The 15,699-nt window shown below is 39.7% G+C and overlaps 1 protein-coding gene across 1 annotated transcript in view; it reads left to right on the forward strand.

Annotated features, from left to right (window-relative positions):
* The window catches only part of MTHFD2L (methylenetetrahydrofolate dehydrogenase (NADP+ dependent) 2 like), a 139,206-nt gene that overhangs the window by 116,636 nt on the left and 6,871 nt on the right, over positions 1-15,699 (forward strand). The gene's annotated exons all lie outside the window — the stretch shown is intronic.

A 15,699-nucleotide genomic window follows, 5' to 3' on the forward strand; every position in this document is an offset into this window, starting at 1 on the left:
TCCCGTTGTGGAGCACAGGCTCTGGACGCGCAGGCTCAGCGGCCATGGCTCACGGGCCTAGCCGCTCCGCGGCACGTGGGATCTTCCCGGACCGGGGCACGAACCCGTGTCCCCCGCATCGGCAGGCGGACTCTCAACCACTGCGCCACCAGGGAAGCCCTCTATTTTTAATTTTTTGAGGAAATCCATCCTGTTTTCAACAGTGGTTGTACCAATTTACATTCTCACTAACAGTGCACGTGTTCCCTTTTCTCCGCATCTTTGCTAAAACTTATTTCTTGTCTTTTTGATAGTAGCCATTCTAACAAGTGTGAGGTGGTACCTCACTGTGGTGTTGATTTGCATTTCACTGATGATTAGTGATGTTCAGCAATATTTCATGTACCGTTGGCCACTTGTATGGTTTCTCTGGGAAAATATCCATTCAGTTCCTTGGCCCATTGTTTTAATTGGATTGTTTGGGGTTGTTTTTTTTTTTGCTACTGAGGTGTATGAGTTCTTTATATATTTTGGTTATTAATCCCGTATCCAATATGTGGTTTGCAAATATTTTCTCCTATTCTGTAAGTTGCCTTTTCATTTTTTTTTTTTAAAGAAGATGTGGGGTTAGGAGTTTATTAATTTTATTTTATTTATTTTTGCTGTGTTGGGTCTTCGTTTCTATGCGAGGGCTTTCTCTAGTTGTGGCAAGCAGGGGCCACTCTTCATCGCGGTGCACAGGCCTCTCACTGTCGCGGCCTCTCTTGTTGTGGAGCACAGGCTCCAGACGTGCAGGCTCAGTAGTTGTGGCTTACAGGCCCAGTTGCTCCGCGGCATGTGGGATCCTCCCAGACCAGGGCTCGAATCTGTGTCCCCTGCATTAGCAGGCAGATTCTCAACCACTGTGCCACCAGGGAAGCCCTGCCTTTTCATTTTGTTGTTACTTTTTCTGTACTGGAGGTTTTTAGTTTAATGTTGTCCCACTCGTTGATTTTTACTTTTGTTGCTTGTGCTTTGGTGTCATATCCAAAAAATTCTTGCTAAGACCAGCGTTAAGGAGCTTCTTCCCTATGTTTTCTTCTGGGAGTTTTATGGTATCAGGTCTTAAATAGACTTTAATCCATTTCAAGTTAATTTTTGTGAGTGCTGTGAGAAAGGGCCCCAATTTCATTTTTCTTCATATGGTTATCCCGTTTTCCTAGCATTGTTTGTTGAAGAGACTATCCTTTTCCCATTGAGTATTCTTGTCTCCCTTGTCAAATATTAGTTGACCCTGTATGTGGGGTTTATTTCCGAGTTCTCAATTCTCTTCCATTGGTCTGTCTATTTTTATGCTGGTACAGTACTGCTTTCATTACTGTAGCTTTGTAATATAGTGTGAAGTCAGGGCGTGTGATGCCCCCATCTTTGTTCTCAGCACTGCTTTAGCTATTCAGGGTCTTCTGTGTTTTCATACAAATTTTAGGATTTTTTTTCTATTTCTGTGAAAAACGCCATTGAAATTTTGGTAGAGATTTAACCAAATATATAAATGGCTTTGGGTAGTATGGACATTTAAAAAATATTAATTCCTCCAGTCCATGAACATGGAATATCTGTTTATTTGTGTCTTCTTCAATTTCTTTCCTCAAAGTCTTGCAGTTTTCATTGTACAGATCTTTCATTTCCTTGGTTAAGTTTATTCCTAAGTATTTTATTGTTTTATGAAGCTATTGTGAGCAGAATAGTTTCATTATTTCATTTTAAGATATTTCATTGTTATTGTATAGAAACATAACTGATTTCTGTATGTTTATTTTATGACCAATCCCACTTCTGGTATATATCCAAAGGAAATGAAAATAGGATATCAAAAAGATATGTCATGTTTATTGCAGTTTTATTCACAAAAGATATGGAAATAACCTGTGTCCCTTAATAGATTAATGGATAAAGAAGATGTGATATATATACAGTGGAATATTATATAACCATAAGAAGGAAATCCGGCCATTTGCAACAACATGGATAGATCTTGAAGGCGTTATGCTAGTGAGATAAGCCAGACAGAGAAAGAAAAATACTCTATGCTCTCACTTATATGTGGAATCTAAAAAAGCTGAACCCATAGACACAGAGTTGGATGGTGGTTACTAGGGGCTGGGTGGGAGGATTGGGGAGATGTTAAAGGATACAAACTTGCAACTAGAAGATAAATAAGTTCTGAAGATCTAATGCACAGCATAATGATGTAGTCAACAATACTATATTATAAACTTCAAACTTGCTAAAAGACCGGTTGTTCTCGCCACAAAAAAAGAAATTATAATTCTGTGACGTGATAAAGGTGTTAACTAAACTTACAGTGGTAATCATATTGCAATATATAAATGTATCAAATTAACAGGTTTGTACACATTAAACTTACACAATGTCAACCATATCTCAATACATTTTTGTTTAAAAGAACATGGCATGCAGGATCTTAGGTTCGGCCTGAGGCACAGTGCATGCAGGGATGGGGACAGGGACTCTCATACCTGGGCTTCTGCTCCTCAGTGCCCTGCTTGCCCTTCGGATCCTCCTTTGGGGTCCTGTGTGCTACCCTGCTGGGCACCCTCCTGTGAACAGTCTGGGAAGGCAGTGGGGCCAAGTGCCCTCCTGCGGCTGGGTTAGCTTCACAGGGAGGCAGGACCAGCACCAGCTCACTAAGCTACCCAGGAAAACAGTTTTCATGATGGAGTCTGTGCTTGAACTCGGGGAGGGATTTGTGGATGAAGAGTGGTTGGTCCTAGAGAGGGAGGGAAGAGGGGTTATCTAGCCCAGCCACCCTGGGAAAGTAAGAAGAAAGAGAAGGCCAAACCTTGAGCTGGTCTGTCCATCTACTCCAGGCCTATAACCCACTCGTTTCTTAAACTGCCCCAGGAACGAGACACGTCCAGCCTTGGAGAGGAGACAACAGCTGAGCCCACCCCTGGCAGTGATTTCTCTCTGGTCCACAATTCCCTGCACAGTAGAGGCCTAGGGGTTCTCTGGCCCCTCACAATAACCCTTCCTAAAAAATGCTGCGGAAGACAGCGGGAAGAGGAGGGGCTGCTCAGGGTCCTCTCAGGAATTCCTGGAGGCCAGAGAGGAACTGTGGGATGGGATGCAGGAGGCGGGTGGGAGATGCTATGTGTCAGGCACTGTCATAGGCACTTGGGATGCAACAGTGACAGAAATAGGCCAAGTCCTATAGGCTCTTTCCATGTGGAGGGAACAGCAGATCAAAGGCAAGGAGGAAAAATTACAAAAGGCCTTATGTACTCAATAATAGGCCCAACATTGTTGAATGAGGAAAGTATGATATTCTTTTTTTTTTTTAACATCTTTATTGGGGTATAATTGCTTTACAATGGTGTGTTAGTTTCTGCTTTATAACAAAGTGAATCAGTTATACATATACATATGTTCCCATATCTCTTCCCTCTTGCGTCTCCCTCCCTCCCACCCTCCCTATCCCACCCCTCCAGGCGGTCACAAAGCACCGAGCTGATATCCCTGTGCTATGCGGCTGCTTCCCACTAGCTATCTACCTTACTTTTGGTAGTGTATATATGTCCATGCCTCTCTCTCGCTTTGTCACAGCTCACCCTTCCCCCTCCCCATATCCTCAAGTCCGTTCTCCAGTAGGTCTGTGTCTTTATTCCTGTCTTACCCCTAGGTTCTTCATGACATTTTTTTCCCTTAAATTCCCTATATATGTGTTAGCATACGGTATTTGTCTTTCTCTTTCTGACTTACTTCACTCTGTATGACAGACTCTAGGTCTATCCACCCATTACAAATAGCTCAATTTCGTTTCCTTTTATGGCTGAGTAATATTCCATTGTATACATGTGCCACATCTTCTTTATCCATTCATCCGATGATGGGCACTTAGGTTGTCTCCATCTCCGGGCTATCGTAAATAGAGCTGCGATGAACATTGTGGTACATGACTCTTTTTGAATTATGGTTTTCTCAGGGTATAAGCCCAGGAGTGGGATTGCTGGGTTGTATGGTAGTTCTATTTGTAGTTTTTTAAGGAACCTCCATACTGTTCTCCACAGTGGCTGTATCAATTCACATTCCCACCAGCACTGCAAGAGGGTTCCCTTTTCTCCACACCCTCTCCAGCATTTATTCTTTCCAGATTTTTTGATGATGGCCATTCTGACTGGTGTGAGATGATATCTCATTGTAGTTTTGATTTGCATTTCTCTAATGATTAATGATGTTGAGCATTCTTTCATGTGTTTTTTGGCAGTCTGTATATCTTCTTTGGAGAAATGTCTATTCAGACCTAGAGACACATACAGACTGAAAGTAAGGGGATGATATTCTAAATAATCGTGATTTGGCCCCAAATAGCTGTAGCTTTACCATGATTTCTTCAAAAGAATCTCCACTGGACAAATCTCTCCTAGAGCAAAAAGAACCCTATAATTTGGGACTCCATCTGGTCAGAATTATTCCTGAAAATTCCAACCCAATAGTCAAAATATGAGGACAGAAGAGGATGTAGAATTACATAGAAGGTACCATTCTTCTGAGAAACTACTATAAAGGAAACTAGTATAAAACTCCCAGAGTGCTTTTTTTTTTTTTTTTTTTTTTGCGGTACGCGGGCCTCTAACTATTGTGGCCTCTCCTGTTGCGGAGCACAGGCTCTGGACGCGCAGGCTCAGCGGCCATGGCTCACGGGCCCAGCCGATCCGCGGCATGTGGGATCTTCCCGGACCGGGGCACGAACCCGTGTCCCCTGCATCGGCAGGCGGACTCTCAACCACTGCGCCACCAGGGAAGCCCTCCCAGAGTGCTTTTAAAGCAGCTTTTCGTCTGTATTTTCTCTTCTTTTACTACAGTTGCTTGCAGATGTCTTATTTATGCATAGTACTGTACATTCAAAACCTGAGAGTTACCTTTTACTCCATGCTGTTTTTATATTATATACAACCTTTTATAAAAGATTATGATTTGGAGTTAGGGTGATTTAGGTTTGAATTCTAGCTCTGTTGCTTAAAACAATTACGATCTTGGCAAATCACTTCACCTCTCTGAGACTTGATTTTATCATCTGAAAAACTGAGATAAATAATACCTATCCTATAGAGTTGTTATGAAGATTAAATGAAATAATCACCTCACCTGAGCTAATGTATGTGACTTGCTGAGCATAATACCTGGCAGAAAACAGTGTATGTTTGTGTTTGTGTACATGCACATTGTTCAGCCTTTCTCTCCATTCCCACTAGAGCAGCAGTCCCCAACTTTTTTGGCACCAGGGACCAGTTCCAGTTTTGTGGAAGACAGTTTTTCCATGGACAAGGGAGGAAGATGGTTCAGGCGGTAACTCGAGCGATGGGGAGCGATGGGGAGCGGCAGATGAAGCTTCACTCACTCGCCCACCGCTCACCTCCTGCTGTGCGGCCTGGTTCCTAACAGGCCGTGGACCGGTCTGCGGCCCAGGGATTGGGGACCCCTTCACTAGAGTACTAATCCAGAAAAATGTAACTTCACATTTCAATTACCACCCAGCTCCTCATTACTTTTCTGGCCTCAGCTCTCTTCTGATCAGGTATGTTTTCACCCAGCAGTCATATGAATAACTTTAAAGCACTCATGCTTATCCCCATCTTCTCCAAACTCCTGTAGTAGATCTCAGTCTGCCTCTGTTCTTTTTGCTTTTAATCCTGTACTACCTTGCACTTTTATTTAGTTGTTCCCTACTAAATTGTATGCCTCTGTAACGTAAGCTTCTTGTCCTACATTTCTTTTGTCTCTCCATCCCATACCAGGTCTCAGCCTTCTTAGTCATATCATTGGTCATTTGTATGATCATCCTCGATACTTATAAATCTCTTGTGTCACTCTTACATTACAGAAGCAATTCCTTATAGTTGCCCTAATGGGAACAAAATCTCCCACTCAAGGTGGCATCCAACACATTATTAATCTACAGCAACCCAGATTCAGTAGTGATACATCCATTGAGTCATACATTGATTTGCTCAGCACATATTTCTCACTCAACACACCTTCCAGGTACTAGGGATATAGCCACGCACAGAGAGACAAAGTCCCTGCTCTCACGGAACTTATATTCTCTAGATTATATGTCAAGGTAAGCTTCTTTCGGAAGTGGTTTTGGTACTACTTATTCCAAATGTGTGTTCTACAACAGGGGTCCCAACCCCTGGGCTGTGGACTGGTAGCAGTCCTCCGGCCTGTTAGGAACCGGGCCTCACAGCAGGAGGTGAGCGTCGGGCGGGGGAGCGAAGCTTCATCTGCCGCTCCCCATCGCTCCCCATTGCTCACATTACCACCTGAATCATCACCCCCATTAACACCTGAACCATTCCCCACCCCCACACACATCCCCCACCCTGTGGAAAAATTGTCTTCCACAAAACTGGTCCCTGGTGCCAAAAAGATTGGGGACCGCTGTTCTACAAGATGGGAAAGTTAAGAGCATGTTACCAGTTTCTAAGGAAGTAAGACTGTTTTGGAATGATATCACTTTTAGAGAACTATTAATCTGTGATGACATTGTAAAGAACCAGAATTAGACTGGCTCTCTACCAACTCAGCTTCCGTGTTAAACATTTTAATTTGATGATATGTGTCTTAGTCAGTTTGGGCTGCTATAACAAATTACCTTGGATTGGGTGGCATAACCAACAAGCATTTATTTCTTACACTTCTGGACACTGGAAGTCCAAGATCAGAGTGCCATCATAGTCAGGTTCTGGTGAGAACCCTTCTGAATTACAGACAGCTAATTTCTCATTGTATCTTCACATGGCACAAAAAGCTAGAGTTCTCTGGGGTCTTTTTTTTGTAAAGAGTATTAATTCCATTCATGAGGTTGGAACCCTCATGACCCCTAATCATCTCCCAAAGGCCCCGCCTCCTAATACCATCACACTGGAGGGTAGGATTTCAACATATGAATTTTGAGGAACACAAATATTCAGTCAATAACAATATGGTTGATCAGTCCAACTCAAAATATCAACTTTTTGTGGTAAATGAGTACAAGGTAGCTCAAAAGTTCGGCTTTAGTATAAAAGAAGATCTAACACTGTAGCCCAGAGGTGATCTCTTCCAGTCATTTTTTAAAAAGCTGATGGAAATTGGCAAAAGCCTCTGTTAGACAGACTATTACTAATACTGTGGTGATAGTGCTACATATGTCATTTCAGAAAGCAGGTAGAACCACTGATGGTCACTATGAAACCCCTACCAGTGAGCCAATTGCCACCTTGTTACTTACAACATGGACAAGGTGCTTACTGTGAAGTCTTATGTCTTTGAAATCATGTCAGCCTTTAGAGACATACTTTTTAGTAGAACGTGTTTGACACTGAATGATCTGTCTTTTTAGAGAAGAGTGAAAGTTGAAGCACAAAAAGGCCGTCTACCAGAACAGGAGAAGTGCCTGATGCCTCTGCGAGTCTTTCTTCTTCTTTTACACTGAAGGATGAGATTTCTTTCTTTTTTATTTTTTGTAGTTGTTTCTCAGGACCTTTTAAGAATAAAAATATCTATGGAAGGGAAATTTTATCTCCTAGTGTCTTGGGTTGATCATGACAGACTACTGGGATCAAGACCCTGCCAAGAGATTTTGAGAAGACTCCAAACGGCCTATCTAGTTTACAGATTTGCCACTCTATTGTACAGATGTTCAGAAGCTTGAGGAAAAGGATTGGGTAGGAAAGTAAAAGGATTGGGGAGAATGACAGGAGTAAATGATAATCTTTTGTAAAGGAAGTCATGAAAGGAAGATATTTTTAGTCATGTTGATAAGAGTACTAGAAATATCCTAGCAGTGATTCCCTACTCGTGCCCACCAAAATAGAAACTGGCAATGGTGGCTGATACCATTCATGGTCAGAAAGGAGGTTCCTCTGGTGGGTCATAGACAGAGTTTGTAGAAAACAATTTCAAAATTTCATATCGGGTGATTGATTTGCTATTTGGCTCCATTGAAAGCCTTCCGAGTTGTATGAGTGGCAGTTTTGGATATTCCTATCTATGATACAGTAGCTGGATATACGTTGATTTGATTTAACATAAGGAGAAAAGTAACTAAAGCAAAAACAAAAAAGAAAGAAAAAGCTTAGCCACCTTACCCATTCAGGTAATACAGTAAACAGGTGAAGGAAGTCTTTGTAAGTACAACTTATAGAAATGTGACCAGAGTCTCATATTCTTGTCCCCAGTAGGGCGTTAACCCTGTCTGTTCCATTAATACCCCCACTGGGTGCCATGATAATGAATATCTTAATATATGTAAAAAAAAACAAACCTTGTAGAAACCCCAGGAATCAGGCAGCTAGGTAATTGCAAGAGAAAGCATAGTAAATTGTCTCTGGGGCACCTGATTCCTCGCTGCCTTGCAAGGAGTCAGTGGCGAGACATTCACTTCTCAAGGAGCCCTTTACTCTGTCTGGCTCATCATGCTCTCAAGTGCCATTTTTTTATCAACCATATGAGAAAGTAGAGTGTTTTCCATACTATCTCCTGAGTCATACTATTTCTCCAGTCTTATGCCAGTCAGGTTTTTCTGGTTGTTATTCATGCACTTCATTTTCCTGAAGCGTGTCTCCCCTTCATTACAGTGGATATGTTTGAGACGTCACGCCTAAATGGATTGCATTTAGAGGCAAGGGGGAATCTCCAAGCATTTAATTTAGGCAATTGCACATGTATAGGAGGAGGCTGAAATTCACATGAAAGGAATGAGGAGTTTTTCTTCTGCTGCTCAGTTGCCACAGATAAGGAATCATCCCTTTTTCCTTTCAGAGAAGGGGGTTGGTTTTAAAAATTAGTTGTAGCATTGTTGGAAATCTGACATGGGCTATAGAGTACTTCCTTGAAAGAGACAGAGAAATGGACAAAATATAAAGGGAAATGAAACAATACTACAGGAACTTGAGATATCAATTCCTCCTCTTCCACCCAAAAACAGATTTATAAAGCACAGATATATTCTTTGACTTTGCCAGAATATACAATTTCCAAACTGTATTAGCAAAATTAAATTCTGTTTAGGTACATATGGAGATTCCATTATTTGGGAACTTTGGAGTAGTATAGCATGTACTATAGCAGAAATTCACTATCTACCTAAGAATTAGTGAGTCTTCCTAACAAAGTATTTTAGATGAGAGTTATTAAGCTCAGGCCCTGGGAACCTGGGAACGTAAATTTTCCAGAGGAAATAATGACACAGAACACACAAGCCAGAGACACCCTGTAGTGAAGCATGGGCTGATGGTGCCAAAAGGTTAATGATCACATACTTCTTCCTTTATTCCTACCTTAATTGTTAAAAGGCATTTTAATGTCTTATGTTGTTATAAGTATCCTTCATTAGTAATATCTCCACACCTTGTGTGACCCCTGGATTTTTTTTGAGGCACACACATACACTGAACACATAGTTTCTTTCATCGTCCCTCTCATCACCTCAAATTTTAAACTTGAACATCTTCTGCTCCATACCTATTCTTCTTATCATGACATTGAAAGATGGTTGACTTCAAGTAAGAAATGTTGGAAATTATGTCAAGCGAAACCTGTGTTAATTCTTCCCTTTAGGAATCTGAAGCCAATAACATGATAAAAAGTAGATGTCTCTATAGCGGAGAAAAGGGAGCACAGCAGATTAGATATCTATTCCAGGCTGAAAAAGGATTTCTTGAATGATAATTTAATAGCATTCAAGAACCTGAAACTTTATGAAAATATAACATAAATTTCTCCTTTAAATTTTCTTCTGAAAATTATTTAGTAGCATACATTTTTCTCTCCAATTTCTTATCTTGCAAAACTGGTTATTCTTAAATATATAAAGGCCTAGGTTCATTCGCAAAAGATATTTTTTTAAAAGCTCATTCACCCTGAACACAGTAACTACAGCTGCCATCACCCAATCTAAGTTTCCTGACCCCTCACTTCGGGGTCATGCAGCCCCTGACCACCTTCCTATCCTCATCTCTTTCTACGCTCTGTTTCCACCATGTGCTTCGGTCATAATGAACTTCTTTGAGCTCCTCCATTGCATCAGCTTTATTGTCAAGTCCAAAGTTCCTTTGCTTTTATTATTCCCGATGTTTGCATTGCATTCTCTCCTTCTTTCTTACCCCCTCACACATCCATAAAATCTTGAAGATTTTCTGTCACTTTACAGATATTTCTCTGACACCCATTTGATTTGGGGTGCTCCCACAAGAACCAGAATTTATTCCCATCTTAGCACGTCTCACTTTATGTTGCTATTGATACTTTTGTGTTCTCCCTTCTCTGTCCCAGGTGATAAACTGATCTCATTAGAAAAATGTACACAGAATAGGTAGTTTCCCCATTTGACTTATCCTGCCTCAGAATATTTTTTTTCCAAGTTTTAAAAATACTTTATAAACAAGGTCCTACTGTAAAGCACAGAGAACTATATTCAATATCCTATGATAAACCATAATAGAAAAGAATTTTATTTATTTATTTATGGCTGTGTCGGGTCTTCATTTCTGTGCGAGGGCTTTCTCTAGTTGTGGCAAGCGGGGGCCACTCTTCATCGCGGTGCGCGGGCCTCTCACTACCGCGGCCTCTCTTGTTGCGGAGCACAGGCTCCAGACGCGCAGGCTCAGTAGTTGTGGCTCACGGGCCCAGTCACTCCGCGGCATGTGGGGTCTTCCCTGACCAGGGCGCGAACCCGTGTCCCCTGCATTGGCAGGCAGACTCCCAACCACTGCGCCACCAGGGAAGCCCCAAGAATATATTTTTTAAAAGTATGTATATATGTATAACTGAATCACTTTTGTATTGCTGTATAGCAGTAGTTAATACAACATTGTAAATCAACTATACTTCAATAAATAAAAATAAAAATACTTTAACCATTGCTCTTAGGTTAAATGCCCCAAATTTTTAGCATTGTCTGCTGGGCTCTACATGAGCTAGACTCTTTCACGTCATCTTCTGCACTCTTCACTTCTACATGTCAGCCCTGCTGGCCTTCTTGCAGTGTTTCCAGGAGTTCACGCCATTTTCTGCCTGGGGGAAAGGTTATTTCCACCTCCTCGCAAACATTGTTCCCCGGCCAAGAACACTGTCTACTCCTCACCTCTCCATTTCACGCGGAAAAGTTTGGTTCATCCTCTGATTTCTGGACTTGGCAGAGATACACCACATGTGCTCAGGCTCAGTTAGGTCCTCCCAACACGTTCACAACTGTAGGAAACATTTTGTTTGTAGGATATTTCATAGCCTTAGCTCAGTTACTACTTAGGTAATTATATTTGTAATATATAGCCCCCAACTAGACTGTAAGTTCCAAGGGACAGTGACTATGGCTGTCTTTCTCATGAAACTTTTGCTGTAAATTTATCCCGGGCAGTTTTTAGCATGTGTGGGAACAGTGAATAATGAGGTTAGGAAAATATGCCAGGGTTAGGCAATAATGCAAACATGGATGTAGGGCCATATCATAAAAGATCCTAATTGCCATGACAGTCAAGACTCATCAAATGTTTATAAGCTGAAATGATGTAATCTGTGTTTTAAAGAATAAATCTGGCAGCAGGTTATATGGCTAATAAGGTAGAGACTGAAATCCAAGAGAGTGATTATAGTAGATTATAAAAAATGACTATACTATCTTCTATTCTCATAAGCACATCCTCTTGGCAATGTGACTTTGCCATTCTTCCTATCCCAGGCCTTTAAATTTGAGCTTGACCACGTGACTTGCTTTGACCCATGGGGCATTCAAGTATTGCACACTGGGGTTTGCCTGGGGCCTGACTGGGAAAACTGAGGCCACCATGTGAAGTAGCCTTCACTGAAGCAGTGAATTTTAACCTTGTTTTCAATCTACTCTACACTGTTTATATGTATAATACTCCCCCCTACCCCCACCAGTTAGAAACATCTCTCATTTCAGCAGTGATTCTCAGTGGTGTGTACTGGAATCATGTGGTGGGAGGGGTCATATCTAATTTGACTACAGTTCTCAGGAGATTCCAACATACTCTATGACTACAAAGTGAAAATCACGCTACTAAGTTTCATGGATCAATGAATGAACAGTTTACGCAGCCTGGGGAGCTAACAAGTACCACTAAGAAAGTGACATTTAGCCAGATCTGAAAAGGAAGAGTAAGTATTCATCAGATGGAGAAGTGCAGGGAGTATATGTCAAAGAAAATAGTATGTACAAAGGCAAATCTTGTGTCCAAAATGACTGATTTTAAATGGTAATTTCTTTCCTTTCTATACAATTGAACATACACTCTCTAATGTCTAAATCTGGCTGGTAGAGCATTATTTCTAAGTAAATCTATAGAATATACTTTGCAGGGTCAAGAGTTTACAGAGAGGTCATTCAGATAAATTATCATAATTGTCACCTTTCCTCAAAATACTCTTATTATCAGGTAACTGCTTTAAACATTATCAAGTCATTTCCATCTAAATCTCATTCCCTAGAGTAAGTTCCACACAGGTAACAATAGGATTTGGTGATTATTTTACTTGCCTCCATTGTCAGTTTCAGTAACTCTAAAATCATGTTGACTTTATGAAATTTAATCTAACTCTGGTTTTGAGATACCTGTTCATGAGCCTCTCTTGAAAGCATTGATATCAATCAAGATCTAATACCTGATTCTCATATATACAGAATTGTTAGTATTTTCCTTAAAACCCACACATACTCCCTCACAGTAAATAAATTTCTGAATGAAACTATTGCCTAAAAATTCTTCTGTAATTGTCTTCAGTGGAGCATGCAGTACACCTTTTCCTCACACGTAATAGGTTTAATCTTTAATAGCATCATCTTCAACAAACAGGTGCAAACCCTTGTCTGCCCTCGGGAAAGACCAGCCAATGAGAAGTTATTCTGGTGATGTAATGCTTGTTAACTATCTCTCAGACATGATTGGGGAAGATGCTCTTCAGAGCATCAAACATGTATTGAATTTAACTCTCACATGACCGAGTTTAGCTCATAAGCCGCTTCTGGTACTTCATAAACATGTCACTTAGGACAGCCTTGAAATAGTTATGCAAAATCCTTAGACTAGAGAATTTCTTTTAAGCATTGGCATCTGTACCCACTGGTATTGGCCAATGATAATTTCTCATCTCTCTTGAGAAGTCACTTCCATATCTTGGTCCTTATGTAAACAGACAAAGAATACATTAACACTAGCCAGCAGCAGAAAAATTTAACATTTCTTTCTCAGATGTAGAACCTAATGAAAATCAAATTCAAAGTAATAGAGATCTTATATTTTTTAAATCAGATTCATCACAGTCTGCCTCTCATGACTGTGTACAAACTTCTTCTTCACATCTGCCCAGTTTATTTCAAAGATAAAACTATTTGAAACAAGTATTTATATAACCAGGTGTGTTCACAGTGACGTCATAAACTTCTGCCTAGTGAGTAATTTACAGGGCTCTGTTGATGCAACTAAATGCTTATGAATGTCCAGAGAAGTCCTCGCCCAGGTCAGGTAAAGACTATCACATAGTCTAATTCTGTGAAGTGATAGACAGGACAGGATAGATGTGTGTTAGCTTCCACAGTAAAGTATGCAAAACTACAGACACCGAGCTACAAATTTCGGGTAGGTATTATTTCATGCAACAGCTTATTCTCATTCCCTATTCCTCCACCTCAAACCTCACTTTTTGAGCAAAAGAATGCAACAGTAAGCATGTTGTGAAAAACATAATTTGAAAGAGGAGGGTATAATACCAGATCAGTGGTTTATCTGATCTGAATCTCACCCAAAAAAGAAAGCAACTCAGACTGCTCAGCCAGCTGAAATTGGAAGTGCTGAATATAATTCAAAGATGATGAACCATGAGTACTCACAGTAAAATTGTAGGAAAATTACTATATTAGAACTCCCCCCCCTTTGTTTCTTTTTTCAAAATATCCTCTTAACCCTTTGGGAAAAATGAGTTAATTTGGGGCACATGAGCCCTTCTTGGGGCTTTTCAACTTGTTCAGGTCATGGTAATACAGTTGCATTGGGATGAGATAGAATTATGGAATCATACCATGATTCAAACCTAGCTGTGAATAATGTCTCTACCATATTAGAAAATGGTAAGTCACTTTAACTTCAGTGAGCCACACTTTCTTCAGCTATTAAAATGAAATAATTAAATATTAATTATTAAAATGATGTGTATAAAGTTCTTGGCAAGTAGTCAAGTGGCTATGGTTATTACTATTTTTCCATATATACATAATTCCAAGCCACTTCATTTTTCAAAGCTGAAAACCAAATTATATAAAAAATTATTGTATACCCAGAATGGATTCCCAGTTTTATCTAACTTTTGATTGTGAAATAAACCATTTTATTTTTCATTGAAGATTTAGTTTGTACTTGATTCTTAATTTGCCGTATTATTCAGTAGTATTCTATCTATTAATATTTCAAAGTGCTCTACAAATATATGATTTTACATACTGTCAGTGTAAATAATAGTAGTATAGTATATTTCTTCTAGAGATCTGCTGAAATTTTTAAAGGCATTACTTCTCTAATCCTATAGAAAAGGTTCTGGAAGGCATTGTTCATGCCATCAAGTCAGCTTATTGGAAAATGAAAAATGCAGTTTGTCACCATCATGCAAAATATGTAGTTTGAGAATTTCAGTAAATTAACTTGAACTAAATTGTTTTGATGTTGTTTGTATCTAGTCAAAAGCACTGACACATTCCTGCAAATTGATTTTAGACTTTAAATTTCAAGGGCTATTTAGTTCACATTATCGTTAATTTACTGAATGCCTCACCTGTGTATGGAGACGTTCTCAGATTAAAAATGACAACAATAATCACCACGAGACTTAGTTTCTGCCTTCTTGGTGCCGGTGTCTAATTAAAGGAACAGCACAGTGTGGTAAATTCCATAACAGAGTTTGGTATAAAATGACTGGAAACATAGATGGTGGCACTTTTAATTCAATGCTGGAGGGGTGAATTTTTGAGAAAAATGATGGACAGGTAACATTTTATTGGCTTTTAAAGAATTCTATAAGGAATTTCTTATTTGGATAAGGTAGCAGCGTATTCCAGATAGAAGGAATAACGAGAGCAAAGGAAGAAAGGAATGATAATTTGTAGCTATTTATGAAATAGCTGTTGACCTAGCCTAGTGTTTCTAAAGGATAGAGTACATTGGATAGAAGTATGGCGGGAAAAGGACATGCTTCATGTATAGAGGCACATTTTGGAAAACTAACATATTACCTTCTAGATCACAGCATTCTTATCTTTTCTTTGTTATATGCCATGAGAAGATTCATGATATACACTAGCTGGATTTTGTGTGTGTGTGATGCCTTCAAGCTTATCTGGAGTTTTCTTCAAGTAAAAGAATATTATTCCTTTGCTTTTCCTATTATTAAAAAATACTGCATTATACCAATACACTTAAAATAAGGTAAATGTAAATTTTACAAACCATATTTCAAGAAGGCAATATAAATTGTACAAAAGTAATGCTTAATTAAGATTTAGGGAACATCTACTGATTTCATTTATGTAGAAGCATATACGAGCAAACTTGTAAAGGCAATACATCTAAATAGCATGTGATTGATAAGGTCAGCGTATGCATTAAAGAAGTATTGTCTATGCTAACTTTGTACTAAAAGAGTTATCTGGGAAAAGTTCATTATTCT

Source organism: Delphinapterus leucas, chromosome 5, assembly GCF_059928025.1.
Source record: "Delphinapterus leucas isolate spDelLeu-1000000601 "Yukka" chromosome 5, BTC_Dleu_Yukka2, whole genome shotgun sequence".
Classification (NCBI taxonomy): domain Eukaryota; kingdom Metazoa; phylum Chordata; class Mammalia; order Artiodactyla; family Monodontidae; genus Delphinapterus; species Delphinapterus leucas.